Here is a 9795-nt window from a genome sequence, read left to right as displayed (position 1 = left end):
GTTAAGTCTTATACTCAGAAGAGGATGGATACAAACACTCCTATGGCCTTTGCTGTTCACGGACATAGAACACAGGGTTCCAAAACAGGAGGATCCAAGCCTCCACTGAAGTGTACTCACTGTGGTCACAATGGACATCTTGAGGATCGCTATTGGGAGAAACATGGCTATCCTGATGGTCGTCAACCACGACGTCTACCTGCGGCTCGTACCAAAACAGAGTTCGCACCTACCAGCAATCAGCCATCAACTAAAGCAAATGTTATATTTGGTGAAGCCTCATCCACTATAAATCACGTTCGTCTCAATGGTAAGAGTGGTCATGCATGGATTGTTGACACAGGAGCCTCTAATCATGTCTGTTGCGATGACACTTTGTTTGAGTCTTGTCGTGTTCTTCCATTCCCTATTCAAGTTGGTTTGCCTAATGGTGTAAGTATAGAGGCGACAAAAATTGGGACTGTGAAGTTGAATAACTCTCTTGTCTTGCTAATGTGTTGTTTGTTCCACAGTTTACCTGTAATCTTATATCTGTGTCTCACCTCTTGTCTTCATCGCATGATAAGCATGCAACGCAACACATTATCAGTTTACAATTCACTAATTCTGAATGTGTTATACAGGACCATACCTTGAGGACGAAGATTGGTCTGGGTAAGCTCACTGATGGGCTTTATTTCTTGATAATGGGGGAACCATCTCGTGTTAACGTCGTGTTAGAAAAGGCTTCTACAGAATTATGGCATAAACGGCTTGGGCATCCTTCTTTACAAGCGTTGCAGTTTCTACCGCAAGTCAGTAGTAGTAGTCAGTTTGATTTTCATGCTTGTGAAGTCTGTCATAGATCCAAGCAAACTCGTAATTTGTTTCCGCTGAGTGATAATAAAGCAGCTAATTTGTTTGAGTTAATCCATTGTGATGTTTGGGGTCCTTATCGTGCAAATCGTGCCTGTAACTCAAGGTATTTTTTAACTATTGTGGATGGTTTTTCTAGATGTGTTTGGGTATATTTGATGAAAAGCAAAGACGAGGTACCTCGTTTGATTACAACTTTTTTTGCGTTGATTGAACGACAGTTTACAAAGAGAGTTAAGATTTTTCGTAGTGATAACGGGACTGAGTTTAAAGGTCTATCTTCTTATTTTCGGAATAACGGTATTGTTCATCAAACTTCTGTTGTTAAGACACCACAGCAAAATGCAAGAGTAGAAAGGAAGCATCGTCATATCCTCAATGTGGCCCGTGCTTTACGTTTTCAGGCTTGTTTACCAATTGATTTTTGGGGTGAGTGTGTGCTAACCGTTGCATATTTGATCAATAGAACTCCTTCTCTAGTGCTTAATTTCAAGACACCATATGAACTTCTCTATGGTTCAGCTCCGACTCTTCATTCTATTCGAGTGTTTGGATGTCTTTGTTATGCGAAAAATCTTAATCCTTGCGATAAATTTGATAGTCGAAGTCGTCGTTGTATTTTTCTTGGCTATCCCTTCGGGAAGAAAGCATGGCACTTATTTGATCTAGATACTGGACAGTAATTTCAGTCACGCGACGTAAAATTTCTTGAAGACCAATTTCCTTTAGCTAACAGCAAGGAGCGTCTGCAACTGCACTCATTGTATCCTGATGAGGATGTTGGTTTAGTATGTCGGGACATGTCTTCTGTTCACTTTGAGGCTGATTGCAATGACTTAATACACTCTACTAGTTCTTACTCCACTGCTGCTCCAACTTCTGACACTACTGCACTTCAACAGGCGCATTCAGGCAGTACATCTGCACCCCAGGAAACAATTCAGGTCACAGTCAACAGCACAGAAGAAGAAGACGTACAGGTGCTTCCTCATTCTGAGCCTGTTGTACATGATGAGAGCCCTGCTGACGAATTTCGTGACTTCGTAGTGAGTTCTGCTCAAGGAGTTCGTAACTCAACAATGAGTTCTGCTGAAGAAGCTCGCAACTTGACAGTGAGCCCTGCTGACGACATTCGTGACATAGCAGTGAGTTCTGCTGAAGGGTCTCGTAACTCAGCTGTGAGTTCTGCTGAAGGGGTTCCTAACTCAGCAGCATCTTCTACTTCTATTACTTCTCCAGATACCGTAACCCTGTCTAATGAAGAATTGGGAAGAGGTAAACGCACCAAATTTGATAACATTCGAAACAAGGATTTTGTTCGATGGGAGGGTATTCCTAAGAAGACTAACACGACATTGGTTCCCCCCGAGTCTTCACCTATACCAATCAAGTTCTCAGGTACTCCCTATCCTATAACACATTATGTGAATTGTAATGCTTTTTCTTTTGCACATCGCAATTTTGATGCACAAAGCAATGAAGGAAGAAATTGATGCACTGATTGCCAATGGCACATGGACAATTGAAGATCTTCCTTCTGACAAATCTGTTATTGGTTGTATGTGGGTTTTTCGGATTAAACGGAATTCTGATGGCACTGTTGAGCGCTACAAAGCTAGATTGGTTGTCTTTGGTAATCATCAAAAGGAAGGAATCGATTTCACTGAGACTTTTGCTCCCACAGTAAAGATGGTTACTGTACAAACTGTTCTTGCTGTTGCTGCCATCAATAAATGGGAGCTAGTTCAAATGGATGTTCACAATGCGTTTCTTCATGGTGATTTAAATGAAGAGGTATTTATGCGACTTCCCCCTGGATTTAATAATGGTTTATCAGGCAAAGTTTGTAGACTTCACAAGTCTTTGTATGGTCTACGACAGGCTCCCCGGTGTTGGTATGCAAAGTTAGCAACTGCTTTGCGTACATATGGTTTCTCTACAAGTGCTTTAGATCAATCATTATTTATCTATCGCAAAGGAAATATTCTTATGTATGTTCTTGTATATGTGGATGATCTTGTTATTGCTGGAAACAATAGAGTTGCCATTCGAGATTTTCAAAAGTATCTCAGCAAATGTTTTCATATGAAGGACTTGGGAAAATTAAAATATTTTATTGGTATTGAGGTAGCTAGAAGCTCCAAAGGGATCTTTCTTTGCCAACGTAAATATGCTCTAGACATTTTGACAGAAACCGGTCTACTTTGATCTAAGCCATCTAGTGTTCCTATGGAGGAAAACCATCGTCTAGCTCTTGCATCAGACACGCTCATGAATGATCCTGCTCGTTATAGAAGGTTGGTGGGGCGACTGATTTATCTAAATATTACACGACCGGATTTGTGCTACTCGGTTCATATTTTGCTCAGTTCATGCAACATCCAACTCAATCCCAGTGGGATGCTGCACTTCGAGTTGTTCGCTATTTGAAATCTAGCCCTAGCCAAGGTATTTTACTACGGGAAGATTCAAACTTAGTTCTTAACGCTTATTGTGATGCAGATTGGGCTAGTTGTCCACTTAGTCGTCGTTCACTTACTGCACACTTTGTGTTTCGAGATGGCGCAAAGCAATGAAGGAAGAAATTGATGCACTGATTGCCAATGGCACATGGACAATTGAAGATCTTCCTTCTGACAAATTTGTTATTGGTTGTATGTGGGTTTTTCGGATTAAACGGAAATCTGATGGCACTGTTGAGCGCTACAAAGCTAGATTGGTTGTCTTTGGTAATCATCAAAAGGAAGGAATCGATTTCACTGAGACTTTTGCTCCCACAGTAAAGATGGTTACTGTACGAACTGTTCTTGCTGTTGCTGCCATCAATAACTGGGAGCTAGTTCAAATGGATGTTCACAATGCGTTTCTTCATGGTGATTTAAATGAAGAGGTATTTATGCGACTTCCCCATGGCTTTAATAATGGTTTATCAGGCAAAGTTTGTAGACTTCACAAGTCTTTGTATGGTCTACGACAGGCTCCCCGGTGTTGGTATGCAAAGTTAGCAACTGCTTTGCGTACATATGGTTTCTCTACAAGTGCTTTAGATCAATCATTATTTATCTATCGCAAAGGAAATATTCTTATGTATGTTCTTGTATATGTGGATGATCTTGTTATTGCTGGAAACAATAGAGTTGCCATTCGAGATTTTCAAAAGTATCTCAGCAAATGTTTTCATATGAAGGACTTGGGAAAATTAAAATATTTTATTGGTATTGAGGTAGCTAGAAGCTCCAAAGGGATCTTTCTTTGCCAACGTAAATATGCTCTAGACATTTTGACAGAAACCGGTCTACTTGGATCTAAGCCATCTAGTGTTCCTATGGAGGAAAACCATCGTCTAGCTCTTGCATCAGACACGCTCATGAATGATCCTGCTCGTTATAGAAGGTTGGTGGGGCGACTGATTTATCTAAATATTACACGACCGGATTTGTGCTACTCGGTTCATATTTTGCTCAGTTCATGCAACATCCAACTCAATCCCAGTGGGATGCTGCACTTCGAGTTGTTCGCTATTTGAAATCTAGCCCTAGCCAAGGTATTTTACTACGGGAAGATTCAAACTTAGTTCTTAACGCTTATTATGATGCAGATTGGGCTAGTTGTCCACTTAGTCGTCGTTCACTTACTGCACACTTTGTGTTTCTTGGCGGGTCTCCTATCTCTTGGAAAACGAAGAAACAAACAACAGTTTCTCGCTCCTCAACCGAAGCAGAATATCGTGCCTTAGCTTCAACAACTTGTGAGATTATCTGGTTAAAAGGATTACTTCGAGGTCTGGGTATATGACATCCACAACCAGTTTCGCTTCACTGTGATAGTCAAGCTGCCTTGCATATTGCTAACAATTCGGTCTTTCATGAACGTACAAAACATATTGAGATTGATTGTCATTTTGTGCGCGATGAAATACTACGAGGTACCATTATTCCATCTTATGTTCACACTACTTCTCAGTTAGCTAATATTTTGACTAAAGCTTTGGGACGTCAGCAATTTCAAAATCTTCTTCTCAAGTTAGGCATTTCGACTCTTCATGCTCCAACTTGAGGAGGGGTATTGGGTATTAAATGTATATTCTTGTATATATTGCAATATATTCACTTACCTAGATATAAAGATATTTAAGTTAAGCAAGAGAAATAACACCTTTCTTCTTCATCTTATTATCTTGTCTTGATCTTGTCTCGTCTCGATTCCATTATAATTAGTTTTCAATTGGATTTCCATCACTTCCAACAGTAATCAATCCATCTGTTGATGAATACTAACTATCCCAATCAACTATTTATCGAAATGGTTGACAGCGTTCCATTTGAGAGTGTGTATCTCCTTGTTACACAAGTCCAACAATTAAAACTTAAAAGAAAAAGAGACCCTACTTCACTGTGAAGTTTTATTACTCATTTTCCTTTTTAGTTCTTAACTTCTCTTCCAAACAGATTAATGGCATCATTTTTGTGAACCTGTTCTTCACATAAACCAGTAATATGAGTACAAGGACTCTGCGAACCGTCAAATACTGTCCTGCACTATCAGATATTAATCTAATAAATCTTAGCCAGAAGGCCGAGAAAGGTATGCTTGGACTCTGATTTCAGCTTCAGTTTTTAAAGGTTGAAGTTCTCAATACGACTTACGACATAGCACACGTGGGATTAAATATTAAAACTGATTTTTCCAAAAACTGGCTCGTAAAGTTGCATGCTCATGGTCCAATAGAAACACAGTCCATTCTCAGGCATCTGTTTTAATAACATTGTTTTGGTTTTGCTCTGCTTGCAGATTTTTTAAGTTTCAGGCATGGCCCTAGTGACCATGGAATTAACAAGAGTTGAAGCAAACTTCAGCTTGGATAAACATGGAAAAGTCCTCAAAATTCAGTAAAAGTTTGGACGAGTTTACCCATAAGTTTGGCAATAGATTGAGAGCTTGAGAGAACCAAAAAGGTTTCAAAGTATGGTACAGGTTATTTGCATCAAACTTGGCTATTAAGTAATAACTAAACTTGTCTAACAAGTATTAAAGAAGTCCATCTAAATAAGGAAACTAACGGAGATTAACCATTCATAAGCAAATAAGGAAACTAATATACTGGAGGAGTTGGCACCGCAACAACAAGTGACATTCCTTTTAACTGAAATTGGAGTGATACTTTTTAAAATTGTTTTGTTGAAATCCAAAATGGTGTACTGAAAATATTAAAATAAAAGAAGGTTCCTAGTTTAATTATAATATTTGCAAGAGGATGATCAATGCATAAAGACCTCTTTTCAGTAAAATAAAGTCGAACATCTCTTGAAAGTATCCATGCTATAAGCGGGCTTTAGAGATAGCTTGACAATAGGCCGCAAGTGGCTTTTGTTTTTTAAGTTTTACGATTTGTGTATTCTTCTGTTGATACTCTTTGTCTTTCATCTTTATTTTTGTTTTGTTGCATTTTGTATAGGTTTTTCTCGGCACATAATTTTGTGTGCATTTTAATATATTCTGATTGAAGGATCAAAAAAAAAAGTTAGCATGATACCTAGACTTGTTGGTTTAACAACTATTGACTGCACATTTTCATACCTCTTATTGCCGCAGCATCCTTGTGGTGACAGACCTATAATGTATCAGAGGGTGATTAATGGTGACAGGTCTATGACTAGACCTTGTGGCTGTACGTAGATGATTGTTCTCAGCTTGGCTTTGGTTTGGGCTGCTGTGATGATCGTGCGGTTGCCTGACACTCCATAATCTTATCGTTGGGTTCAGCTAATGGGAAAAATTGTCTTTTGGCACTATAAACGACCACGGCCACGAGTTCAAACAGATTATGAAGTCTACGGATTAAATCATAGCAGTATGGGAAGGTGTTGAAGATCGACTTCAAACTCAAATCGAATCTGTTTCGGTAAGTACACAGAATGGATATCAAGTTTTGCGTCAGATTTCGGTAACGAACAAAAGGAATCCAACAAGCACCAGTGGTCTAGTGGTAGAATAGTACCCTGCCACGGTACAGACCCGGGTTCGATTCCCGGCTGGTGCATTTTTATTTTTCTTCTCATTCTTGTGTGCTGCATTTTGCAGTAGTCATTGAAGTCCCACAGTGCTCGGTTTGAAGGAAATTTTTTCGCTTAAATACAACCTGCTTTCATTTAACGTCCGAGCAATGATATAATACGCACAATGTGGATAGGGTTCCCATAATTTTCAGATTCTCTGAAGAAAATGTGCGCATATGTTTTGCTGCAACGAATGTTCAATCGCGGTTCCTTATCAAATGCATCCGCAGGTACTAGCTAATTTTGTCGTAGTTTGGGGTGTTTTGACAGTCATAACTGATTTCTCTGGCATGTTGGATCACAATATAGTTTTTGCCTTTTTGGGCTATTTTAGGTCAGATGGTGCGCAATGCTTACTTTGGATTACAAGTAAACTTTAGGCTAGGAGGTAGAATTTGAATTCATGGTGCACTGAATCACACTATAAATTCTCTCTGTATTTAACAGTTTCTTTAACAGCTCTGAAGAAACTTGGATTTTAACTCAATTGCTCGATCTTGTAATGATAAAAGTTCTTCCGTTTGTGAAAGAATTCTTTGTACTCCGTGGGGTATCCAGCTGATCAGAAGGTTAATTCGATGAGAGAATCCTTCTTAAGAAGGCCATTTACCAAAAAAGTGTGATGACACTAATATGAGCCATTCCCTCTAGAAGTTAAATTCAAGTGCCATGCAGAATTATTAGACCAACTAACGATTCATTTGCCAGACTCTAGTCAAGTACAGGTCTCTTTGTTTGCCTTGCTAATTTGCTTTTGTTGAAGCTGTTTGTTTTGGTGGCCCTTTGTTACAGTTTGCCCCTTGAACAATCATTCTTGTAGCCGTTAGAGCAGCTTATAAGTTGAACAACACGACGTCACGGTTGCTCAGCTCAGTAGTTTCGGCTTTTGCTAGCACTTACTGGGATATCATTGCAGGTTAGGGACTTCTTCGGAGGAACTCCAGAAAAAAGATTTTTGTGAGATAAACTTTTTGTCCCACGACCAAATAATGTATGCATTGGTAGCTACTAATAAGTTGATATTCTCAAGACTACTTGAAGTTTTATATGTAACTGGAATTCAAATGCAGGTAATGAATATCTTGCTTCGGTTTCCCAAGAATGCTGCAATTTACAATCAACTAAAGACGTGTACGTATTTTAGGTGGAACTTCAGGTTGATGTTTCTCCTCAAGCTTCTCCGAGTTCCCAAATAACCAATCAAAAGAGGTTATTGGAATAACAAGATTAACTCGAATATTACAGCTTAAGTTTACTTACAGGCGTTGCAGGAGAATGTGTAGGTTCTATAACTTGTTTTTATTCAGAATCAGTACGTATTATCATGTTTTTTCTTTTGCACAGGAGAAGAATTTTAAATAAACTACAACTTCTTCGTTTCATACTTGCACAATAGTATATTCGCAGGGGGATCACGTAACTATACAATTCAATACTTGCACAATGAAAGGATTTTGCAGCAGCATGGATAAAAAATAAATTTCTCTAGCTTACACAATGTGTTGGAATATTAACAAGATATGTCGAAGACTTAGTCTGTTAGTCTAGTATTCTAGCAGCATAGGCCTAGTCAACTATCTGTTGGAGTTTTAATTAAAAGATGTTTTGGTCATGTCGTGGGTTGATTTAATTTCCTAAGGGTCTAGGAATACTTACTCATTTTTTATGATTGAATGAAGTGAACTTTAGTCCCACACTGGGTAAAACTAAAGAGTTTCTCCATTATATAATCATATCTTTATGGATATACTTGCAAACAAGGGAAATTAGAACGAATAATTCCATTTTAATAGTTTTTTAATGAGAAAACATAAAAATAATCACTTAAAATGGTCGTCTCGGTGCGGTTTGATAGTTTAGATTTAGATTTTTCTACTTTAGGAAAGCTTGGTCAAGATACTATGTGTTTTTTCAAACGCTTGAAGAATTGCTAAATTTAGATTTTTCTACTTTAGGAAAGCTTGGTCAAGATACTATGTGTTTTTTCAAGTGCTTGAAGAATTGCTTAGTTAGCAATGATGCTAATAGTGCCTTTGGTAGTTCTATATTCCATAGACTAGGTGTATCTATTCAAAGAAGGGTTGGAGCTCATCTTGTTGCTAGGCTACCGACCAAACGTTTTGGTTGATTTATTGTTTTATGTATCAATAACGAGAAAAACATATAAATAATCTATTAAATGGTCTTTTTGTTCAGATTTTCACAAAAATAGAGCAGACGCCCCCCCCCCCCCCCCCCCCCACCCCCCCCCCCCCCCCCCCCCCCCCCCCCCCCCCCCCCGTACATCACGCCACAAAAATGATATTTTCTCTCTCACCTCACTTAATCCCTACCCTAAGTAGTCAGTCATCATAAGAAAAAAGGCAAAAACAAAAACAAAAACAAAAAAGGCAATCAACACGAGGACTTCCCAAGAGGTCACCAATCTTAGTACTACTCTCTCTCAAGCACACTACTGCAGCAGCAGCAAATTCTGATGGATTCTGGTGTATTAGTGCTGGTATGATCGATTGCTGAATCATTCCACCAACTCTATTGCTTGACGTATCTCCAATCCAATGACTCGATCAACCAAACGATAATCAGATCTGCGCGGCAATTCTGACCCGAGCAAATGACGGCTCGTTGGAAACCTTACGATGACGGACGAGATCGTCTCGGTGCAATCAATTAGAACGAATAACCCTGTTGTAATAGTTTTTTAATGAGAAAACATAAAAATAATCAATTAAATGGTCTTTTTGTTATGATTTTCACAAAATTAGGGAAGACTCCCCCCGTACATCACGCCACAAAAAAGATATTTTCTCTCACCTCACTTAATCCCTACCCTAAATAGTCAGTGGTCATCATAGGAAAAAAGGCAAAAACAAAAAACAAAAAA

The 9795-nt window shown here is 38.8% G+C and overlaps 1 non-coding gene across 1 annotated transcript; it reads left to right on the top strand.

Annotated features, from left to right (window-relative positions):
- Positions 1-6824: 6824 nt before the first annotated feature.
- TRNAG-GCC lies at positions 6825-6895 on the top strand. The gene has a single exon. It is a non-coding gene; the product is annotated as a tRNA-Gly (tRNA).
- The last annotated feature ends 2900 nt before the right edge of the window (positions 6896-9795 follow it).

Source organism: Papaver somniferum, chromosome 3 (genome assembly GCF_003573695.1).
Source record: "Papaver somniferum cultivar HN1 chromosome 3, ASM357369v1, whole genome shotgun sequence".
In the NCBI taxonomy this organism is placed as follows: Eukaryota; Viridiplantae; Streptophyta; class Magnoliopsida; order Ranunculales; family Papaveraceae; genus Papaver; species Papaver somniferum.
Note: the sequence above shows the minus strand (reverse complement) of the source record. Positions and strands in the feature narration are given on the sequence as shown.